This window comes from Pantherophis guttatus, chromosome 3 (genome assembly GCF_059756535.1).
Source record: "Pantherophis guttatus breed Tessera chromosome 3, ASM5975653v1, whole genome shotgun sequence".
In the NCBI taxonomy this organism is placed as follows: Eukaryota; Metazoa; Chordata; class Lepidosauria; order Squamata; family Colubridae; genus Pantherophis; species Pantherophis guttatus.
The window spans coordinates 92,298,613-92,316,306 of record NC_142065.1 but is presented as its reverse complement, the minus strand read 5'-3'; positions in this window follow the sequence as shown (position 1 = coordinate 92,316,306).

Genomic DNA, 17,694 nt, shown 5'->3' with positions numbered 1-17,694 from the left:
TTGCAAACATCATGGCAATAATGAAGCATGTTTAAGATGCTTCTAAATGAAGGCAAGAAGTAATACCAGTTCTAGTTCAAAAGGTTCCTGTCTCCCATTCTTATTGTTATTAATGTCGTATGTATGGCTGAGGGTGACCATAAATGGTGAACTGTAGCTATGAAGACCAATGAGATATTTGACCTGTGTAATTCTTAGCAATAAAGGAAAATTTAAAAAGAACAAATATAACACAGATGCCAACTTACCAAATTTGCACAGAAACATTATATAATTAAAACTATTGTAGAAAAACAGAAAGAGAAATCTTCAGAATGTAAAGCAGACCATGAAGGAGATCTATTGAGTGAAAGCCAAGAATAGGAAAGTCCTTGATCCAAATCCCATTCCACAACATTAATGACCTCGAGATACCTACTTTTTTTTTTCAGCCTCAGCTCATATATCTGCAACATAATTCTGACCTACTTCAAAAGGGGACTGGATATACTGTCATAATTAAGTATTGAAGCAATTAAAACATCCTAAAATACCTTTGCGTTTTTATTTTTAAAAAATCAGGATAGAATTATTTTGTAAGCCTCCTCTTGAATTCACTGTACTGTGCATTTATCCATGAGTGGCAAAAACCTTTGGCAGTGTAGGTTGTGAGCCACCCAGAATTACTGACTGAGATGAGCAGCCATAGAAATGTAATGAATGAATGAATAAATAAATAAATATTAATAGATTATTTGGCTCTGCATCTAGGGACCACATAATTCTGACAAGAGTAGATTAAGCAAATCCATTTTTACTGACAGAGCAGTATTGATGTAGTGTAGAAATCAAAACAACATTAACTGTCCAGCTTCCTTTGTAGACTAGTTGTGTTGATTTGATATTATACAGAAACTTCAAATTACATGAATGATTGTAACTGTTCCTCACTTTTTATCACCAGTGACTCGAGCAGTGATGGGAAACAAAAATGACATAGAGCAATATTGTGTGCTGCTGTATGGATGGAATGGAAACAAGCTTTTTTCCTTTTTTAAAAAAAATGGCTTACTATTTACTATTACTATGGGGATGCGGTAGCTTAGTGGCTAAGACGCTGAGTTTGTCGATCAAAAGGTCGGCAGTTCAGCGGTTCAAATTCCTAGTGCCGGGTAACAGGATGAGCGCCCGTTACTTGTCCCAGCTTCTGCCAACCTAGCAGTTCGAAAGCACATAAAAAATGCAAATAGAAAAATAGGGACCATCTTTGGTGGGAAGGTAACAGCGTTCCGTGCGTCTTTGGCATTAAGTTAAGCCGACCACATGACCATGGAGACGTCTTCCGACAGCGCTGGCTCTTCAGCTTTGAAACGGAGATGAGCACTGCCCCCTAGAGTCGGGAACGACTAGCACATATGTGTGAGGGGAATCTTTACCTTTACCTATTTACTATTCCTTTTCTGTGTTTGTGTAGTGTTGCCTTATGGATGTAAAGGATTGATATAAGAGGTACATATGTATGTAAACAGTGACCTACTAGGATACAGTTCTTTACCACATTTTCAGTGCTTCATAAACATGTGAAGTAGACTTTTGGTTTGCCTTAGTATTCTTTTAAATATATCTTTTTATTTCTTACCTTGTACTGCTGGCTAAGACTGGTTGTACTGGTTTGTGCAATCTCTTTCACTCTTTGATGTTTACCTCTTAAACTATTTATAGACTTTATCATCTATGTTCATATCATTGCTTTAGCTGAACATAGTTTTCCAGGTATAATTGTGCAACAACCATGTTGGAGGATGCTCCTAGCCTATGATCTGATGCTTATAGAGTTAATTATTTGATCCTCTTTTTTTAAAAAAAAATGTGTCCCCTATTGCACTTGACATGCTTCTTCATGAAAATTCAGTACAGAAAATGGATATATTTTATTTAAAGGTAGCAGCCATCAGATTCAATATGTTTCAAGCCCTTTTCCATGGACAATAATCATTCTTGAAGGATTTGGAGCAATAAAAAAGTTATATTAAGAAGCATTGCAGTGCTTGTACAACCTTGTAACTGTTTACTTTCTTAGAAGAAATTGTATGTATTGATTCGTTTGTTAGATCTTTATCTTAACCTTTCACACAGGAGCTGAAGGCAGTGTGCTTAGTGCTCCTTTCTCCTATTTTTCCTACAGAAATAGCCCTGTGAGGTAGGATGGGCTAAGAGAGCATTAGTAGCCCAAAGTTAGCCAGAAAGGTTCCATTTGCTGTGGATGGATAAGAGGGTTGGCATGTCCAGTGCCAGCACCTAAACCACTATGCCACACTGGATCCATCTATCTGTATGCCTTTGTTAACTGTGGCATTACAGTATACTCTGGGACTTAATAATACCAATATTGTTAGAATGTATTTCACATTAAAGTAGAAGCTTTAATCTATATACTACTAAAACTCTCTTGTTTGTTTATTTGTATCTTTCAATTGAGTAAAATGGTGCCTCATAGGTTGTCACAAATCTCTTCGTTGTCATAAAGTCCTAGCAATAGGGCTGCCTTATACTGAGTCCATTTATTGTTGACTTCAATGACAACAATTCTCCAGTTATATCTGGAAACAGTAGAGATTGATCCTCAATGTCCTTGTATATAAAGTATATGCTTTACTACTAATCTATAGACCATGGAAGGAGGGAAAGAAATGAAGACATTAATTCAATGCCTGCTTGACGGTCAGTTGGAATACCCTTTTCTCTGCATTGATGACATGAAATATAAGACCTCTGTGAGCAACCATAAGGGAGGCATCAGATGATAGCTAGCAGATCAGCTGACAACTACAGATTCTATTGCTTTCCTCTCCATTCCAACATTTCCCATTAGTTATATACAGCACATCTATGAGAGGAGGGGTCAGTGGTGGGTTTCTACCGGTTCGCTCCGGATCGGGCGAACTGGTAGTGGTGATGGTGGGAAGCTCTGCCCACCCTCCCAGATGTCAACATGGATGCTCTGCACATGCACGGAAGCGCCGCACACGAGTGAAGCAAGCGTGCGTATGTGCACACTCCCAGTTCCAAACCGGTAGCGAAGGTAAGTGGAACCCATCACTGGAGGGAGTGTTAAAAAAGGGAAAATTAAGATTATAGCATCGAAAACAAAATCAACCCTTTTGGGTATCATTGACATATGAACAAAATGGCAGGACTTGATGCTGTGACCACTACCTGGCTTGTTTTGAGTATCACTGTGGATGTCAATTATTCTTTATCATGGGTTATTTTTAAGTTTAAACTTCTATAGTCTCAAGTCCTTCCCAGCCTATTAATAAAGAAATTTGTGAATGTTGATGTTCAAATTATTATTTTGTATTTTTTTTCAGCATAGAGATTTTGAAATTGCAGGTACGTGGAAAAATTAGGTCTATAATATAAGGCAATTTTTTAAAAAGCCCACTTAAAATCTTCTTTTGACCTATGAAATCTATATAATTAAGGAACAATTAAGGAACAATTAAAGAACTTTTTTTTTTTTGAGAATTGTTTGGTTTGGATAAGGTAAACCTGTTTCAGTTGGACTTTTGATCAGGATTTGGGACTGAGACTATTTTGGTCAATTTACAAGTCTATTTGTCCCAGTAGCTGGAAAACAGGAATACAGCTTATCTTGGGGACATTTGATACCATCAATCATATCGTCCCTCTGGACATAGAATGGAATTAAATCTAGTGGGCACTGGTTTTTAATGGCTGTCATCATTCTTATCCCGCAGTACCTAGGAATTGTTGCTGAGGATTAGTCAGCAATGGACCATCACAGGAATCAATTTTACTCTGTGTATTATTCAATGCAGTGGTCACCAATCTTTCTGCTCCACGGACTGGCAGCGGCAGCAGCGATAATGGGGGAGGGAGGGGGGATGGTTTTGCACATGCAACCTAATCCTGCACATGCTCAAATAAAGCTTTGAACGCTCGCCGCTGCTTGCACAGCCTGGTCCCCAACAGGCCACAGACCAGTACCAGGGGTCTGCGACCAGGGGGTTGGAGACACTTGATTCAATGTATGCATGAAACTGCTAGGAGGACATACAGATATTTGGAATGAATCACCATCAATAACCAAATCCAGTTCTAATGTGTTCTACCATTTAACATTAAGGAACTCATTAGTGCCCCTTGAAGTTGATTGCATGAGCAAACATGCTGGAATTAAATGGAGACACTGTTGAATAGCGAAAAAACAGAAATGGAGTTTGGAATTCAGCCAATGCTTAAAGGGGTTGCACTACCCTAATAGAACAGAGAATGGAAACACCACTGGATTCCCAAATGCCATTTGTATTAAGGACCCTAGTTGTGCAATTATGACTCAAGTGGCAATCATGTCTGGAATAACACAGTTATCTGCACCTTTTTTGCACTCTGATTTGACAATGGCAATACATTCTTCCTGAACCTATCTTTGAAAGCTGTCATTAAGTACTCCTGAGAAAAAGAAGGCTTTTGGAGTTAGAACACAACCTGAGATTTGGATGGCACAGATATTTATGTGGATTTTAAAAATCATTATGTTACATCTATTATTTTTTTCTTTTTTTCTGGATGGTGGGGAATGGAAGGATTTATATTCCTTGCAGACAGCTGGTCATTTGCATTCTTTTACAGAGATGTTGAGGCCACCTGGAGGTTTATCTGTGTCATCAGGGTCACCTGAGTAGTGTGCATGTGTGTGGGGAGCCTTCTTGGCTGCAGGATGTTTTCTGCCCTGTGCCCCTTCACAGTTGAAGACAGGTGCAGGGTGTTGGGGATGAGTCTGTGTTGTCTGCATTTTAAACTGAAGCACAAATGGTTCCTGTAGTCTGTAATGTTTTCTGGAAATCCATTCATACTCCCACACCATTTGAAGGCAAAGTGCATAGCTAAATGTCTATGGAGATTCTTAGTCATCCAGCTCATGGTTGTTACAAAAGTGCTTTTTCAGGAGACTATTGGACTATTGTCTTCTGAAAAAGCACCTTTGGGACAACCATGACCTGGATGACTGAGAATCTCCATAGACAGTTACATCTACTATATTGAGAACATGGAATGGATACAAATCCAGATTGTGCCAGGAAACATCTTTGTAGCTCTCAGCATAAGAAGTATATTATAGATGAGAAATTATAGGAAAATTCAAATGGCTAACTTATTGTGAGGTACTAGAATTTTGACAAGGAGAATATAAAATGAAACCAAGAGAAGAATTGGCGGCAGAGGGATATAATTGTCAATGGTTTTCATATTTACAAGTATTAGAAATATTTAAAGTAGATAAAAGAATTTATGGTTTGAACATTGTATAACTGAGTTTGAAATGTAATTGTGTGCAAATCATGACAATGCAGTTGCTAAAATGTATAAACTTTTTATTGAAATTTGAAACAGATGAAGAACAAATGAAAGAATGCATTACAAAGTGAGCTAAAAATTTTGGATATAATATGCAGATAGAAATATAATCTTAAAGAGAACTTTGACAAAATGAAGTATCATTGGTATATATCACCAAAGAAATTGTCTAGAATGTATAAAGGTAATGTAATTTATGTTAGAAAAGAAAACAAGAAGAGACTTTTTGCTATGTTTGATGGGTGAGAAAAAATCTTTAAAAAAATCAAATACTGATTCAGAGGATTTTAAAGATTAATATACAATTGAGACCAGAGGTTTCTATTTTGGGATTAATGGACAAATATTTGAAAAAAAAAAAGACACAGAACTTTGTTTTGTATATGGTAACAGCAGTGAAATCTTTATATGCCCAAAGATGGAAAGATTTCATACTACCCACAATGGAGTAATGGTTGGTGAAGATGATGGAACTTGCTGAGATGGCTAAATTGACTTCTTTTATCAGAGAAAAGACAATGTCTGGGTTTATTGCTGACTAGAAACCTCGTATGGATTTTTTGTGTAAAACAGAAATAAATGAACTCATGTTTTATGCTTTTGATGATTAGACAGGAGAGGTAGTAGAAAGAAGAAAGTAATGACATAACTTTGGAGTAAGAAATGAATAACTGCTGTAAAGAAGTTTGAAAGTGTCTTCTTTGTATCTTTTTTCTTTCTTTTCTACTTTTCTTTTACTTTTTTTCCTTTCTTTCCCTTTTATGTATATTTTCACTTTGGTTTCTTTCTTTTCTTACTGTATATTATTTTGTATTAGTTTTTATCTTCTTTTTTAAAAAAATCTTTAATAAAATTATATATATCAAAAAACAAAGTTGTTCTGAAGCACCAATTGAGAGTGCTTTGACTGCCACTTGGCAGCCTGAAGTAATATAGTGCCTGATAATATGAATAACTACCTCTTATTAAGAAAATATTCCAATATTAACTTATTTTAAGTGTATATCTCCTACATTTCCTTCAGAAACTTCCACAGGAATCTCCCTTTCACTTTATCCACCCAAAAAACTGCAAACTTGGGAAGTCTGACAGAATGATGATATTATGAAGTAATGGATGTAAACCTGAGACTCCCTGAATCTAATACAGTACCTTTACTACTATGCTGCACTGCTTCTCTCTCCTTCTCTCCCACTGTTAAAATGAAATAAAGCTGGGTCAATAGCAAACTTTCTCTCCCCCACCCGTCTTTCCCCTATATACTAGTCTAGTCAGCCTTTCACATCTGGGCTCCAGAACATCGAGGGGACTAAGTTACATATCATAAGAGGCATTTTCTTTCTTTTTCAGTCACTGCTGGTGGCCTTCATTTTTGTTTTTCTCTCTCTTTCTTCTTCTCACTCTCTCTTTGTATTTTACTCTTATTGTAAATGTTTTTGTTTTGTTTTGTATACTATGTTGTCAAGAATCATGAGACTAAGGCAAAAAAGAAAAGAAAAAAGAGGGAGAGAGAGAGAGAGAGAGAAAGAAAGAAAGAAAGAAAGAAAGAAAGAAAGAAAGAAAGAAAGAAAGAAAGAAAAAAAGAAAAAAGAAAAAATCTCACCATACACAAGAATGAAAGGCTATATATATTTACTTAGGTATTTATACATACGATTTTAGACCACCCAATCCCAACAACTCTGATTGGTTTATGATGCAAAAAAAAAAAAAAAAGTTAGAAAATACCAAAAGAAATCATGGACCTATACCAAAAAAAAGTATGTCTGGGAGGGAGTCAACCTTCACACTGTCCTGGGGCCTGGGAGAATAGCTTGATCTATAATAGCTTCCTGAACTTTAACTGGGTGGGAGCCATCCAGGTCTCCGGAGCATATTGTTCCAGGAGGCAGCCACTGCTAACTTCTGCATAACTGTTGCGTACTGTATGCTTTTGCTGTATCCCTGTTTCTTTTTCCTTCTCTCTGACAGGCAACAGACTCTGAGAAAAATCAAGATTTTTCTTTGTGGGCAGTTAATGTGCTTTCCTCCCAAACCTGTATTATTTATTAGGCACTACAGGCACAATGCCTAGGGCCTATTAAACTTAGGGGCCTGCAAAAGGTGTTTTAAGTTTAAAAAAAAGAAAAGAAAGAAATCTAAAAATGGAAATCAGTAAACTTTCAATCCAAATTTACAATTTAAAACAAATTCATGTGGATACATGACTTGAAACTATTATGTTCTCTTGGGCAGAAAAAAAATTCTCTGCAACTTACTAAAGAATTGTAGGGCCTGAGAATATAATCATAAGCATATGGATTATTACTGCAGTGAGGATAGTCAAAGATAAATGTGTTCAGGGCCTGTAAGGATCTTAGTGCAGCCCTGTTTCCTTTCATCATTGAATCAGAAGTATATGGGCATAAACTGTTCTGATTTTAAACTGTTCTGATTTAACAGCCTATATTTATTGGAATTCAAAACAAATCTGGCTAAGTACGGCTTCCTTCATACAGGACAATTTAAATTCTAAGGCAACAATAAATGGATTCTCTGCTGTCCTTTTACCCTCACTGGCCGCTGAGTCCATTCCACCTTGCTGCTGATCGTCTTATTCTTACCTCCTTCCACCTTTCCCAGCATTGAACTCTTTCTAGAGAGCTGGGCCTTCACATAATGTGTCAAGTAGGATAATTTAAGCCTAGCCGTTTTGGCCTCAAGTGAAAACTGGGTTGATTCATTTGATGAGCCATTAGTTTGTTTTCTTGGCTGCCCACGTATTCCCAGGAGTCTTTTCCAACATCAAAGTTCAAAGTATCAACCTTCTTTTTATTCTGCTTTTTTAAAGTCCAACTTTTACTTCCATAGAGTGTCACAGGAAATACCATGGCTTGCACAATTCTGCTCTTTGTAGGGATAGACATATTACGGCACTTGAATATGTTTTCTAAGGCTTTTATGGCTGCTCTATCAAGTGCTAACATATTTCTTGACTGCTTATTTCTTTACTGTTGATGGTTGATCCTAAAAGGCAGAAGCTATCCCCACTGTGTTATCTTCATTGGCTGGTTTTTCTACCTGTTGTCATTAGTTTGGTCTCCTTTGTATTTATTTTTAGTCCCATTTCATTGTTTTCTTTCACTTTTACTACTAGAGCTTGCAGATCCTATGTATTTTCGGTTATCTATGTAGCCTCAACAGCATAACATAGGTTATTGATGTTTCTTCATCCAATTTTTAAACTCTGCTCATCTTCTTCCAATCCAACTTCCTTTAATATATATTCAGCATGTAGATTGAATAAATAGGAGTATGCAGCCTTGTCAACACTCCTTTGCCAACCTGGAATCTGTCTTTTCGCTACATTCTGTCCATACTGTAGTTTCCTGACTTATGTATAAGTTTCTCAGGAAGCCAATGATGGAGATGTGAAGGAGGATTAAATTTTTACTTTATTTCCTTTTTGCATGGAGTTGAGATGAATGATATGGGAATTATAGTTGCTTCACGGTCTTCAGTAACTTGAGGATTATTTTATTGGCATATTAGTATTTTGTTCTGGTTCTATGTATTCTATGGTATGCAGGGTGAAAAAGGTTAGGAAGGGTGGTGGAGTGGAAAAGGGTTGTTGGACGTTTTTGGAATGATTGATATTATTTCACCAGGTGCAAGGAATTGTACACAATTGTGTACAATTGTGTTATGTCAACACAATTGTTGACATAAAAGAAGGCTGTGATACATTTCATCAAAGTTTTAAGTTCTTTTATTTCTTTTCAAAAAACAAATTAAACTATTTATGTAAGTAGTAGGCACTTAGTAGGCCTGATTCAGAATATCAGAAGAAAAAAGAAAGCAGCTCTCCAAAGAAATTTTTGAATATAATATTTTACTTCCAATTAAAAAACAGATACATTTATAAAGAAGGATAGAAAAGTGCATGATAGATTTAGGTAAAGCCTCCCCATTTAAAATATTAAAAGGGAAACATTCCTGCTTGCTCTTTCGAAAATCTGTTATTTGTTAAATATTTTACAACACATTGTTTTGACACCATAATCTTCAGTGGATACACAAACTTTCTACCTATTTAAGCAAAGGTTTCATCATACTAATATTGGGATTTCATGGATCACTTGCATTAAAAAAGGAATTTTTTATATTATGCATAAGGAAAAATTAATTGTTAATTTCACATTCTACTGTGCATATTTTCTGAAGGCACCCAGGGCTTTGCTTTTGCTACAATGGCCATCCATTTGGGTTTCTTTTTGAACTGCTAGTTCCTGCTATCAGAAAGAGACACATTTCAAATTTGGATCTGGCTTCTCCAAATGGGATACATAAACAAATTTCCAGAAAAAAATCCAGTTAGTTCCCCCCGCACCCAAAAAAAAATCTACATTCCCCTTTTTGCCCATACAGTTCACATTTTACTTTTTCCCTTACAAGCACTTCTTATATAATTTTTGATGCATAATTTCCAAGCTGATTACTGATTATGAAGAACTCTAAATTGAAAAAGTAGCTGCCATGACTACAAGGAATGCACTGCTCCAGGAATCTGTCTTATGACATGAAGAAGAAAGCAAACTATAGGAGGAAGAGGAAATGGTTTGTCTGAATGTCTCCATTTCCCATCATATGAAGGTTCTTCTAATAGCAAAGCTTTATTTTAGCGAAGAATTATGAAGCCTGGGAACAGCCATTTTATAGTCCCTTTATTTCATCCTTACCACACATGCCCTATTTTTTTTAAAGCTGGATTCAGAGGTATGGCAAAATTGCACTGTGTTGCTGCTTGAATTTCTTTTAGTACTTGTCCATCTTTTTATTTTGTTCTTGTATGGTCTTTACCCATATAAGAATATATTCATAAACATATAATTTCTCACTCCCAATGCCTCTTAATCTGCTCTTTGACATGTTTCTGAAGAAATCCTAAATTATAAATATTTACCTCTCCAACATGCATGGAATATATAAAGGCTGAAATTATGACTGTTATCATAGTAGAAGTGCTGGAGAATTCAATTTTGATGGGCACTTTCAAACTAAATGGATTGCTGGATTTCTTTGGTTGAATGGGACCCGGATGCAGGCTTTCTGTAACAGCACCTCTAGAACTAAGTTCTCTTTGAGATCCAGATGGTCCCAAAACCCTTGTTTAGAACAGGCATGAAGACTTGGCTCTTCACCCAGGCCTTTGACAAGAGACAGTGAGATTCTTTGCTTATATTGTGTTTGCTATCTTTTATCTTCATGTTTTATTTTATTGTAATTTTTTGTTTGATTGTAGTGACCCACCCAGAATTATTCAGAGTTGGGCAGCATACAGGTTTAATAAATAATTATTTCCCAAGTACTAAACAGGGAAACAGATTGCACATTTTTAAAATTTTGCAGTATTACTCTGAGTTCATAAAATGCATATCAAAATATAAATTACAGAAGGAAATCCATATAACTAAATACATTTTAGAGGGAAAGACATATTAAAACATACATTTTAGGAAAAATGTGCAGAGTTGAATTGCAAACTTTCAATTAGTTTTTTTTTTTTAAATCACAAAAACAGTCTTATTTTTAAAGTATTGTGTAACTGTAGACATAAATAGATCTGTCTATTCTGCAGCATGGGCAATCCATATTTCTGTTAATCCTTAACTTACTTATTCTTTCATAGAGATCACATTGTCATACAGTGGCTTTTGACTCCTTGTGACCCAATAGATGTCATTTCACCAGGACTGACTGCCAGTAAGTGCTTCTTTGAGCTTTTCAAAGCTCAAAATACCTCACAGTATCTAGCCACCATGTCTTCTGTTGGCCTCCTTTTCAATTGCCTTCCATTTTTTTCAAGCATTGGAATGTTTTCTAGTGATTCTTGGCTTCACATTATATGTCCAAAATACTTAAGCTTTGCTTTCATTATTAGTGTTTCTAGTGAGCAATCTGGTTTTACTTCATCTACTCGTACTGGAATATTTTGTTCTTCATGCAGTCCAAAGTATTCCTAACCATTTTTCCCCCCAGCACCTCAGTTCAAAGGCATAATTTTCTCTTTGTTCAAGCTTTCTGATGGTCCAGTTTTTACAACCATATGTTAGAACTGCACAACTCATAGCTTTGGAAATGTATATTTTTGTTGTCAATGTGATGTCACTGCATTTTAATTACTCTGTCATGTAATGCCAAGTAATGGATGTCTCTTTATGTCATGCCTATAGTCATCATCCCTGTGAATTTTTGAGCCTAAAAAGCGAAACAATGTCACAATTTCAACTTCTCTGCTTATTTGTATTCTCTTGCCTTTATGTGTTCACATAATATTGCTTTTCTTTTAATATTGAGCAGTAGACTAGTTTTTGCACTCTCTTCTTTTACCTTCAACAAGAGATTTCTTAAATCTTTCTCTCTTCTAGTCTTCATAGTGGTATTACCATTATATCATTTCTATTTCTTCTAGCACTTCTCATGCTATATTTGGTGTTGAGTTAATTAATTTTATGTGGGTATTATGCCATTTTGGATATTAAATACTGCACCAGAATGCTGAATTAGACCTGGAAGCAAACTAGCAGTTTTGTGAAGTTCTTTTAGGACATGTTGCGTATAAATTTTGCCATGGCAAAAATGAAAACTTCTGAATCATCTCAGGGCCTGTCCAAAACAGTACACATGGCAGTAATCAGTCCAAATGGATTAATAAAACAAAATAAAACAAAAGTTATCAAGAAATAGATCATCACAGTCATAAAGTGATCATAGCTGATGTTCAAGCTGAACCTCATTTTACATCCCAAGTCTGCATGGGCTTCTAGTGTAAAGCTGGATCATTCATCCCCCAAAGTCAAAACTATGTCTCCACACCTGTGTCCAGTTCAGTTGATTGTCATCTAATGGCATCAAAATATTTGCAGTTACTCCCACATCAGTACAGTTAGAATTATAGACTAAGAATAGTTTTGTTTATCTTCTTGGGTGTATATATTTTCTGAACGCTTCTTTATTAGATCTATAATCCTGCCTTCTGTCTTAAAATTCTTCTATTATTTTCAATTTTCCCATGTGAATGAATTCTTTAGTGTTCTGGACTCTCCATGAAACATTAAATTATAAGCAATAGCTATGGATTTTAGTTTAAGGAATTGCTCTTGGTAAGCAGCCCACATTTCCCAATTTTTAATCTATAAAAAAGCAACCTACGTTTTTGCATTAAATTAGCTATGGGTCTCAGATGTAGTACATTTTGTGTGTTAAATCTCAATCTCCAACCAAGAGATCCCATTCATTTGCTTTGAATTATGTCTACAGTTCAGATTACTTTAGCAAATACTTGCTGCCCTTTCCCAACCAATGTTAGCAATATTATTTGGCACTGAAGCTGTTCATGGACAATTCTTTCTATGTTCAAAAGACAATGCATTAGCTTGTGACCTCTGTCAGATATCAAATTTATTGTTTTCTGAAAACATTTCACTCATGTTAAAAGCTGGAGAAATCAGGGTACAATGAAGAAAGACAATTTTTAAGAAAAATTGACACTGCAGAAATAGCCTTTGCCATAACATTTTGCAAAATTTTATTTAGAGAAATTGGATCTGTATTTTCTTTTCAATGGATCAAAGCAGAATTCCTTTAAGATGGACAAGTGATAGTATAGTAAGCCAATATTTGCCTTCATTTTACTGAAATATCAACATATTGCAAGCTTAAATACTCTAAAATAAAAGTGAAGAGTAACATTGGGATATTAGGACCCATGTACTATATATTAACATTATAGAATGCTCCATACGTAGTATGTCTGAGTACATTAATGCATATACATTAAATAGAGAAGCATCACAAAATGGTCCCAATATGTGCATTCAAATATATCAGAACAGAGAGGTACGGTGGCCTAGAGGTGCAGACATTTGCCTCAATTGGGAGATTGAAAATTCAATCCTAGGCAGCAGCAGATGTTTCTCTATCAGGGCGCAGAGAGAAAATATCTGCTGTGAACTCCATATAGGTGTCAGGAAGGGCATCTGGCCAGTAAATGCTCAGCTCCATCCAGTCCCCCAACTCCACTCTGATGAAAAGGGATTACAGGGTCATAAAAAAAATATGTCAGGACAGAAAAATATGCTAGATAGTGCTATATCAAGTCAATATATCTGCAACAAAGATGTGTTTGTACACCTTGAATAATTTTACCACGAAAAAGTTAATTTAGCAAATGGATGTACAGTATGTATGTGGGAAAAAAATGCAGTATTAAAATGGAATGTCTAATGAATTAGAAAAAGTTGCATTTCTACCAATAAACTAGAAAATGTCAGTTGCAGTTCTAGCATGAGCAAAAGAATATTTGGATATATGGCTTACAAAATTTGGCTGCTTCAGCTTTTCACAGTCAGCATCTGTTAAAAAGATTTTTCATATCATGCATCTGCTAGAAATCATAATCACCTGGAAACCAGCTCATACTATTTTCCTGGCCAAGGTAAAAATCTCATTATTGTTGCAGTCTGCTTAGTGGAAGTTCACTCTTACTAGCTATTTTAGGACTTTTCTACCCTGTTCATATCCTATTTAAGCTTCAAAGCAGCTCTTAAGAATCACACTATTGCAGAATTGTAAACTATACTTTTTAAAATAAACTTTGAAGGAAATTAAATCCCTTTTAATCCCTGTCCCTTTTTGACATGAACTAACGTTGCATACCTGTACAAAATGGGTGGAGTTTGGACTGCAATGTCATTTCTCCATCCTGTTCATTTTGATACATACACATGTCTGCACGCACACGCATACCAGACATTTCCGATCTCTTTAAATTCTGCTTTGTGTTTGTGAAAGCTATTGATAGCTACCTCCTATTTTTTCCTCCATTCCTATATCTATATTTTCTCAATTCTCTCAAATTTTATGTAAATATAATGTAGACGATGACCATGCTGAGCCCGAGGGAAGGGTCAAATGCGTTGTGGGTCATAAGTCCCTATGTAAGAGATCTAAGTCCACCCCACCTTGAATGCTCTCTTATCTCCCAATCACTACCCTTGACCACTAATTGGTTAGATTCTTGTAAAGAGCTTAAGCTTGCAATAAATCTTTATACTCATTTGAACTGCCTGAATCTCCTGATTTCCCTGATTCTTGACATAAAAGATAACTCTTGGTAACTTCATGGGCATATCTATAAAGGTTCTTTTTCATAACAATATGGACAGTTTTCCATTGTTTGAGATAGATCCCTCGATTCTAATTCTCATTAGTTAATTATTTCCTGTCACTTCCTACTACCATACCTTCAGCAGCCCTACACAATAGGACAAATTTGCTCTCATGAATTTGAAGATAGGAATAGGATATGAGTTACTATGCCAACAATCATAGAATAGGCTTTTCCCTTTTTATCAGACATGGTTTCTCAAAGGCTCCAGAGAATAGCAATAGCATTTAGACTTATATACCACTTCACAGTGCTTTACAGCCCTCTCTAAGCGGTTTACAGAATCAGCATCTTTCCCCCAACAATATGGGCCCTCATTTTACCGACCTTGGAAGGATGGAAGGCTGAGTCAACCTTGAGCCTGGTGAGATTCGATCTGCCAAACTGCTGCAGCTGGTGATCAGCAGAAGTACCCTGCAGTATTGCACTCTAACCACTGTACCACAGTGGCTCATTAAGGCACAGGAGACACTTACTTAAAGGCAAGTGCAAAATGATCTATTTTCAAATGAATTATTTGAGAGCTAAGTCGAGCTTCTTTCATATAAGCATTTCTGTTCTAGAATTGTTGGTTATTAGATGTGGACTCTATAAAGATCTGGGAGACCAGCAGATGTTAGCAAAACATTCCCAAATTCTATATAGCTTTGCTACCATCTTACAGTTTCCTGAGTTTTCTCACTCCAGGTCCAGCAACCCCGTAGAGACGAGCAACCAATTCTGCAAGTGGTTTTTTTGTGTGTGTGAAATATCTCTTCAGATCTTTGATGCAATTTACTATTAAATAAATTCAGATAATTTTTTTGGTTTTAAAAAGGTATCTATCAAAAAATACAATCTTATTAGCAGTGAAATAGATCTGCAGAAAATAATTTGCTTCCAAATGCTTATTATTAATGAAGTATATCTTCTGGCAAGGTGATGATGTGCTAAGATGCAGTTTATTCTCTCTCTACCATCAGTTGCAAAAACAAAGCTTCTGTACTGTTAGAAGAGAGCTGGTAAGCTGAAAATCTAATTAAACTTCTTCCGCCACTTAATTTGGGCTGATAGAAATGCCTCATAAGCCCAAAATGCAGCTTCTTCTTTCTACTAGGGCATAGACAATTACTACTCAGCCTCTCCTTCCCAAGCCTCCAAGTCTTGGCTTCTGAAGAAGCTAGGAAGTGAATGAGGCTTCAACTAAGAAGCTATCTACTTCTTTTCACCATTGGAAACTCTGGTTGAAAGTCCTGGTGAAATAAGAGCTATTCAGAGAGCTATATTTACTTCAGAAAATTCACCTGATTAATGAAGTGAGCAATTTTGAAATTCTTGTTACCTAAAATTCACTGCATGAGGCAATCTCCACTGTGATTGGTTGCTGTTGGTATGGAGGGGGAGTTTCCCTTCCCCCCCACCTTTTTCTTCTGTGTATGCTATTCTCCGATTTACCTGATGATTTACCTCATGATGCTCCTTTTTGCCTGACTATTTGTATGCTGTAATGTAGATACAAAATATATTTATTTATATAAAACTACAAGTTTGTGTCAGTGTCTCTGACTCCATTTGAACACCTGCTACATGTTTTTCCCCCAGATCTTAGATATTAAATTGTAAAGATTGAGAGGAGATAAGGTGAGATCAAGAGGTAGTAAAAAAACTAATACTGAAGCCAATAAGGAGTTTATCACTGCTTTAATTGCTTAAGACATAATAGTAACATCAGGGAAATGTGCAGCAGGTATCCAAATGGAGTCAGAGGCACTGACACAAACTTGTAGTTTTATATAAATAAATATATTTTACATCTATATTTACAGCAGACAAGATAATCAGGCAAACAAGATCATCATGAGGTAAATCGTCAGGTAAATCGCAGAGCAGCGTTCAGAGCACACAGAAGAAAAAGGCGGGGAAAAGGGAAACTCCCCCTCCATACCCACAGCAACCAATCACAGTGCAAATTACCTCATGCAGGAGCAAGCACTCTCTAACCAATCAATTATAACTGTATATTCTGGCTCACGGTACAATCCCACTGTTCCAGCTACTAAATTTAAATATCTTAACAAGTAATTAAAGAGTAAACGTCCTCCAAGGAAGCCTTGGACCCTATCCAATGTCAAGAAAGAAGAGGGGAAATCATATAGATGGATTATCATCAGCATAAAGAGATTTTAATAAAAGCTAATAAACTGCATCTTAGATCTGTTTCAGAAAGGCTGTGCTGAATCAGTTACCGACTCTGAAGATCACTTTATAATTTGAATAGTATAGAGAAAGAGAGAGAGAGAAAGAGAATATGTTGGGTGCCTATGTTGATTCCAGTTAAATATTTTAATGAGATTGATAAATTAATGGTTAAATTTTTCATGGAAAGAGATGATGATAGTGGTTTTAATTGTCCTGATTTTAAATATAATTAGACTTATTTGTTAACTTTGAACATGTGCTGGAATTGAAATAATGTCCCTTATATATCACTGTAAATAGAAAATTCACAGTGAAAACTATTAAAATAATTTTAATAATTATTGAAAATCATTGAAACCCTTGTAATCTGGACTGTTATTACAATACAAATTTGGATACTTTGTTTTAGCATTAAAAGCAGACATGTAGGCCATATTCAGTATAAAATTTAATTTAGATTTTTCTTCCTATGAGAATTGATACTTTGAAATCATTCTTATTTGAAATGGCTGGTAATATTTTTTTTCCTGTAAAACATGGATACATAACAGAATCATTTCTCTCAATCAGCTATCAAATATCAATTTCCAAAACTCTAAAAAAGAATTATAACTTACTTGCAAAAGCAGTAAATATAAGCTATTTTTCCCCTTCAAACTGTATTTACTTAAGAAGTTTTACAGAAAAAAATAGGAAAATCATACAACATATTTAGTGAAAATTGTTTGAGAGAATGGTTTGTACATCTCTAGTAGTTATATTGATGCCCAAATACTTGTCTCTCATTTTGTTCCTTTTTGCAATAGAAAGCTGCATATTCTGTTAGGTAAGGTCCTATATACAGTAATTCACACAGATACATTGACCAATTTTACTTGCTTTAGAAATCTAGTTTGAATATTACAGCTTCATAGATTAGGCTTTCTTTCTTCAAAGTATCACATTTC